This window comes from Babylonia areolata, chromosome 28, assembly GCF_041734735.1.
Source record: "Babylonia areolata isolate BAREFJ2019XMU chromosome 28, ASM4173473v1, whole genome shotgun sequence".
In the NCBI taxonomy this organism is placed as follows: domain Eukaryota; kingdom Metazoa; phylum Mollusca; class Gastropoda; order Neogastropoda; family Buccinidae; genus Babylonia; species Babylonia areolata.
Genome location: NC_134903.1, coordinates 14,298,328 through 14,305,827, shown reverse-complemented (window position 1 = coordinate 14,305,827; position 7,500 = coordinate 14,298,328). Strand labels below are relative to the sequence as shown.

Below are 7,500 nucleotides of genomic sequence, written 5' to 3'. Positions count from 1 at the left end.
ATATGTTCAGCGGTTACTCACGTTAAACAATGACGTTTAGTTTTGCGGCAGCTGTGTATTGACTTCGATCGATTACACACGCATGTGCCTACATCCACCAATCGAACTTTCCGTCCCTCCCTCCCTCCCCCCCCCTCACACCCCCAGCCCCTCCCCCAACCCACCCACCCACTCATCCACACACCCACCCACCCACCCCCCACACACACGCAGGCACGCACGCACACACGCGCAGATTGAGTCTATACACTTCATTAATGGATTCATTACCTCTAATTTGTCCTGCATGTCTGCCTCTCTGGCTAATTCAATCTCTTTATGTCTCTGTGTGTGTGTGTGTTAGTCTCTCTGCCTAATTCCCCCTGTCTCTCTCACTCTCTCTCTCTCTCTCTCTCTCTCTCTACCTCGAACATACACACATACACGAACACTAACACTAATATGAACGCGCGCACACACGCACGCGCACACAAATACTTACACACGCTTAGACACACACACGTGCACGCACGCACGCACGCACGCACACGCACACACACACACACACACACACACACACACACACACGAGGATTTTTTTTGCACAATCAAAACTCACCGGGAAAAAACAACAACTAACCTACATGTAGACTTTTCTCTTTGCCTTGTGTTTCACTATTAGTTCACATATGGTTCGTTTCGCTTGTTTATTCATTAATTTTATAGTCTGTTCAATCTAAGATGATGATATTACCACACATACGGTATACTAACAATAATACGCCTTTTTCCTACTACTGTAAACGTTTCTTCTTCTTCTTCTTCTTCTCCTTCTCCTCCTCCTCCTCCTCCCCCTTCTACCCCTCCCCCTCCTCCTCCTCCTCCTCCTCCTCCTTCTTCTTCTTCTTCTTCTTCTACTTCTCCTTCCCCTCCTCCTCCTCCTCCTCCTCCTCCTCCTTCTTCTTCTTCTTCTCCTTCCCCTCCTCCTCCTCCTCCTCCTCCTTCTTCTTCTTCTTCTTCTTCTACTACCAATCGAAGACAACAGGTAAGGATAGGAATTTCTGTTGTTTTTTTTCTTCTTTTTTTTTTCCATAGTAAAACTCTAGCTGAAAATACAACTGCAATCGTGTATGCCAATATAGTCAGCCTAAGGTTTATAGGCTTGTGAAGAGGATGGGGGAGGGGAGGGGGGGAGGGGCGGGGGCGGGCGGGGGGGGGGGGGGGGAACTAATTGAAAACGAATGTGTCGCAATGATTTTTTTTTCTTTCTAGTCAACATACAGGCTACGCGTCATTTCAGGTTGACTCAAGAGAACAACCTTAATCTAGTTTGCTAAGTCGTTGGGCTTTCCAATCTCTCTCTGTCTGTCTGTCTGTCTGTCTGTCTGTCTCTCTTAATTCATGTAACATCTGTCCATAAGTGTACTTTCTCGTGTAAGGAATTTCACATATCTTATCGAAAAAAAACACCCCTCAAAAATCATCGTATTCGTGCATACATGGTTTCAGTTCGGAAATGTCTATAAAGCCCATATCCATATAGAAAAAAACATGAATAAAAGGGGTGGTGGTGGGGGGGGGGGGGCGTGGTGGAACGGGATGGGGGGGGGGGGGAACAAACCTATCTTGCTTTAAGTGTGACCAAGCGTGCTATGCTTGCTCCAACACTATTCACGCAGAAGCCAGAGCAGACGACGTTTTCACTTCTAACCCTTGCACGGAATATGTGACGTCACTCTGCTTACATCATTTTGTCCTGGCCAGACACCTGCTCACAGCTCGCCCAATGTCGCATCGCGGTACATCATTGGCTGAGAAGAAACTTGTGTTTCTGTTCCACCGTAATTAATTAATAACTCTTTTGGCAGATCAGTAAACTACTAGTATTATATACTGGCAGAATCGTCTTAATTCCATCTTTAAATCTATTCCATTTATGTTTGCCTACGTGAAACTGATTTAACGCAGTTTGTAATTTTCAGCGACGAGCTCGTTAAAACTGACCCTGTTCAGGTGACTTAAATTAAGATTATAAATTCATCTTAAATAATCAACACTTCATTTTACATTCATTATAAAGTAGGCGTTGAGCTCTTTCTTTTGCAACTTATCCGACGTAAATCGGTTCAGGAATCATTTAGAAATCTATCACTGAACACCTTTAAACAAACACAATTGTCATCGGATTCTCCGTGATTAGTGACGATCTGCTTGCAAGCACACGTGACGCACTTTGCGGTCCGCTAAACTTGCATAAATTGGCACAGTGAATGATGAGTGGTCATTTCATACCTGGTCAGTCATCTGACCAGAGCCTGCTCTCTCTCTCTTGCTGTGTCGCGGGCAGTGTGTCGTGTGTGTCCCCACAACAGCTGACACCTCGCTACGTATCGCTGTAAGTACTAGTGTGTAGAATGTGTTGATTTGTAAATTGTATTATTTGACACAGTACTTGTGTTTATATGAGTATGTTCAGTTATTGCTTTGTTCAGTTAATTCTTTGTTCAGTTATTGCTTTGACAAGTTAGTCACAGATCAGCTATGACTGATCTAAATAATTGCCATGTCGTCATCTGCATGGAGCAGTGTTCCATTTGATTCTTAACGTCACAGTCAGTGACGTCTCTCGACACAGTTTGTTCCAGAATGTTCTAGTGCGTGCGTAAAGTTCATTCACCACTTAATGGTTAAGCCATGGTGGTTCTTCACTTACTATCTGGTCTATCAGTTTGCCAGTATTATATCTAAGCCACTGATTCTCTATCTTGTTTGTTATTCAGGTATTATCTTTCACACTAATATCAGTTGTACTGCTACAGTGTGCTCAGTACTCTAAGATGTGTGTAGTATTCTGTTGTGATTACAAGATAGTGTTGGATTAATACCAGTTATTGGTTAAAGCCACCTGGTATGTATCAGTCTGTTAACTGTAATTTAGTTATCATGCTCTCTCCTATACGGCTTACTCAGTATAGTGCAACATGATAAACTGATTCCTTTGAGTCACTTTGACACAGTATAAGCTTTACTTAATCTATACTGTCAGTGTACTTTCACCAAGTCAGCATCGCTTCAATCACTTTAACTGTGCTATTTAAATGTATTAGAAATGTCATTTGATGTCAGCGTTTGGTCTTCACACATATGCATTATGTTGTTGCGTATCCCAAACCTGAGTGATAGTCTTTCCATGTATACATGTGCTTTACTATTCACTTGTGTTGACATGTTGTACTTATGACATTTGTTTGTGTCATTCCAGGCACTGTCTTCTCTTAGCATTGTCTTCTTCTCTTAGACTAGTTCTCTTTTTGTCTTCTTCTTCTTCTTAGTTCTTCTCCTAGTTGTCTTCTTCTCATTATTTCTTCTTCTTAGTCTTCTTCTTTTAGAATATTGTAAATAAAACAATAGAAAACCCCATTTGTGACTGGCCTCTATATGTTCCTGGCCTGTGCGTGGGATCTTGTCTATCCTTTAATTCATTCAATCATATTTAGTTAAGTCTTTTGTGCCGTACCCCCTTCAGTAACCACTCGGTACACGGCTACAAAAGTGGCGTCGCCGACAGGATAAAGATCCATCACAACATAGGTCCAATTATTCCCTTTAAGGTTTCAATTTTAACCAAATTCAATCCATCCCTAAACCACAGCCCTTTACCACCAAGTGTACCTTATTACAACTTGGCGCTGTGAGTGTAGGATGTGCAAAGTCTCTAAATATCTCTAATAATAAATCACAGCTCCTAGCCAAGCTAATCTCTATCACATACTTGGCACTGTGAGCTAGGATCGTACAGGGACAAGAGGTTGCATTAACAGTCACATAGGGATAGTTAGACATAGGAGAAGAGAGAAGACAGTGCAGCAGGTACATCAAGTCCACGAGAAGAGTCGTCGCCCCATCAACATGGCTTCAACCAACTTCCTGCCAAAACTCCCGACGCTATCCGGTGAGGAAAGCAGCAGTGAAGTCGAAGACTTCGTCCAGGAGGCCAGACTGATTCTCCAGCTACAGCCCCTGGATGACGCGACAGCCTCTCTCTGGCTGATCTCAGCCCTTGCCGGCAGAGCTCGCCAGCAGATCGTCAGGCTGCCAGCGACCGAAGTGGACACCCCAGCCAAGATCCTTCACATCATCGAGGAGAACTGGGGAGAGCAGCAAGACGCCACCGACCTTGCCACTGCGTTCTTCAACAGACAGCAGCAGCCCAAGGAGATGGTGACCAACTACGCATCACATCTTCGGTACCTGTGGACCAAAGTCAACAAGGCTGAAGATGGGATGATCCAGGTGTCAGCGACCATCCTCCGCGACGCTTTCGCCAGAGGCCTTCAGCCAGCCACACTGAAGCGTGATGTCAGGCGCCTCATCCGCTACCACCCTGACACCACCTTCGAGGCAGCAAAGAAGGAGGCCCTGCGATGGCTGCGGGAGGACAGCCACACCTACAATACCTGCCCCGGCGTAGACAACACCAATGTTGTCCGCCTGGAAGCCCAGCTGGCCACACTCGCAGCTGAGAACGCCAGCCTGCGACATCAGCTGCAGGCCCCCAAGCCAGCACACCACCTACCTCCTCCAGGACCAGCGCTACATCCTCGACGCTGTGCTGCTGACCGCGCCCCAGACCCTCCACACTGTGTCTGGTGTGAGAGGTCTGGCCACACAGAGCACCAGTGTCGCCACAAGCGACGCTACAAGGCCAAGCAACAGAATACTGACCACCAGCCTGCAGCTCCAGCCCACAACCAGTGTGTTGCCACTACACACACTGGGCGACCTGGGCCCATGCCATCAACTGCACCAGCTCCAAACCAGAGATGCAGGAGACGCAGACGACGGAGGCACCACAGCACCACACCTGACGCTGTGGTCCTACAGGTGTCCCCACCTGTAGTCAGCCCCATGCAGCAGAGGCACGACCAACAACAACAACCTGCTGTCACGCCGACTCACCCGGTCCCACTGCACCACCAGGACAGCAAGGTGTCACACTCTGACACTGATACCGATAGTGACAGTGGTATGTGGCTGACCAGGCCCATGCCAAGACCCAGGACACCAACCCAGCGAGCTGTACCAGAGCCACCTCCACTACCACCAGATCCTGCCCCTAGGAGATCCACACGACTGGCATCCAGGGCACCACTGAGTTTGTGATAAGACTGGTGAGAATATTTGTAAAAAGAACATTTAACAGCCAGGACAGTGAGACATTCAGAAAAAAAAACCCACTCATGTTTCAATTTTTTTTTTTCATTCTTGCTGAACTGAGGCAATGCTGATTTTGTTTTTCATGTTCCTGTTCATGCTGTAATTTTGTTTTCATTTTCAGATATTTCTGCATAATTCATGTTTTATGTTTTTTTTCTTTTCTTCTTGCTTAATTTGACCTGTGATCTAGCTTGTCACAAGGTCTTAGCAATGCAAAAAGTATGTCTATGAACATGCTAAAATAATTCATTTTTTTATTTATGCTATTATACATGTATGCTACTCAACATGTGCGTCTGACAGTAATAAGATAGATAGATTGATAGGCACACAAATGAATGCTTTCCATCTTCATAGTGTATTTACCAAATTCGGACCCCTTCTCTATATCAAACTCTTCAAAGTTAGGATGCATTTGACTAAGACCAAACTCATAACTTAACCTGGCTAAAGCCACTTTGAATATAGAAGTAGGGTATTGTTCCTAAGAATGTTGCAGTCATTTCACATTCATTTAGCTATCAGTTATCAGCTAAATTATCTCCCTTACCTGCCCAATAATTCTTGTTTGATGCTCAGCTAAGTCTCCTCACAAGAATTACTTTTAATTAACCATCGCGGACGATGGATTTCAAAAGATGGGGGGAGGTGTGACCAAGCGTGCTATGCTTGCTCCAACACTATTCACGCAGAAGCCAGAGCAGACGACGTTTTCACTTCTAACCCTTGCACGGAATATGTGACGTCACTCTGCTTACATCATTTTGTCCTGGCCAGACACCTGCTCACAGCTCGCCCAATGTCGCATCGCGGTACATCATTGGCTGAGAAGAAACTTGTGTTTCTGTTCCACCGTAATTAATTAATAACTCTTTTGGCAGATCAGTAAACTACTAGTATTATATACTGGCAGAATCGTCTTAATTCCATCTTTAAATCTATTCCATTTATGTTTGCCTACGTGAAACTGATTTAACGCAGTTTGTAATTTTCAGCGACGAGCTCGTTAAAACTGACCCTGTTCAGGTGACTTAAATTAAGATTATAAATTCATCTTAAATAATCAACACTTCATTTTACATTCATTATAAAGTAGGCGTTGAGCTCTTTCTTTTGCAACTTATCCGACGTAAATCGGTTCAGGAATCATTTAGAAATCTATCACTGAACACCTTTAAACAAACACAATTGTCATCGGATTCTCCGTGATTAGTGACGATCTGCTTGCAAGCACACGTGACGCACTTTGCGGTCCGCTAAACTTGCATAAATTGGCACAGTGAATGATGAGTGGTCATTTCATACCTGGTCAGTCATCTGACCAGAGCCTGCTCTCTCTCTCTTGCTGTGTCGCGGGCAGTGTGTCGTGTGTGTCCCCACAACAGCTGACACCTCGCTACGTATCGCTGTAAGTACTAGTGTGTAGAATGTGTTGATTTGTAAATTGTATTATTTGACACAGTACTTGTGTTTATATGAGTATGTTCAGTTATTGCTTTGTTCAGTTAATTCTTTGTTCAGTTATTGCTTTGACAAGTTAGTCACAGATCAGCTATGACTGATCTAAATAATTGCCATGTCGTCATCTGCATGGAGCAGTGTTCCATTTGATTCTTAACGTCACAGTCAGTGACGTCTCTCGACACAGTTTGTTCCAGAATGTTCTAGTGCGTGCGTAAAGTTCATTCACCACTTAATGGTTAAGCCATGGTGGTTCTTCACTTACTATCTGGTCTATCAGTTTGCCAGTATTATATCTAAGCCACTGATTCTCTATCTTGTTTGTTATTCAGGTATTATCTTTCACACTAATATCAGTTGTACTGCTACAGTGTGCTCAGTACTCTAAGATGTGTGTAGTATTCTGTTGTGATTACAAGATAGTGTTGGATTAATACCAGTTATTGGTTAAAGCCACCTGGTATGTATCAGTCTGTTAACTGTAATTTAGTTATCATGCTCTCTCCTATACGGCTTACTCAGTATAGTGCAACATGATAAACTGATTCCTTTGAGTCACTTTGACACAGTATAAGCTTTACTTAATCTATACTGTCAGTGTACTTTCACCAAGTCAGCATCGCTTCAATCACTTTAACTGTGCTATTTAAATGTATTAGAAATGTCATTTGATGTCAGCGTTTGGTCTTCACACATATGCATTATGTTGTTGCGTATCCCAAACCTGAGTGATAGTCTTTCCATGTATACATGTGCTTTACTATTCACTTGTGTTGACATGTTGTACTTATGACATTTGTTTGTGTCATTCCAGGCACTGTCTTCTCTTAGCATTGTCTTCTTC

General features: G+C 43.9%; 1 protein-coding gene across 4 annotated transcripts in view; it reads right to left on the bottom strand.

Annotated features, from left to right (window-relative positions):
• Positions 1–7,500, bottom strand: part of LOC143302073 (uncharacterized) — a 35,323-nt gene that overhangs the window by 17,776 nt on the left and 10,047 nt on the right. The window contains exon 1 of one of the 4 annotated variants that reach the window (XM_076616584.1): positions 1–138. This exon is cut by the window's left edge and continues 618 nt beyond it. The exons of the other annotated variants lie outside the window; for them this stretch is intronic. The gene's annotated coding sequence lies outside the window, so the exon portion shown is untranslated. Of the gene's footprint in view, positions 139–7,500 lie in introns of those variants that run through there. 4 annotated transcript variants of the gene reach the window in all.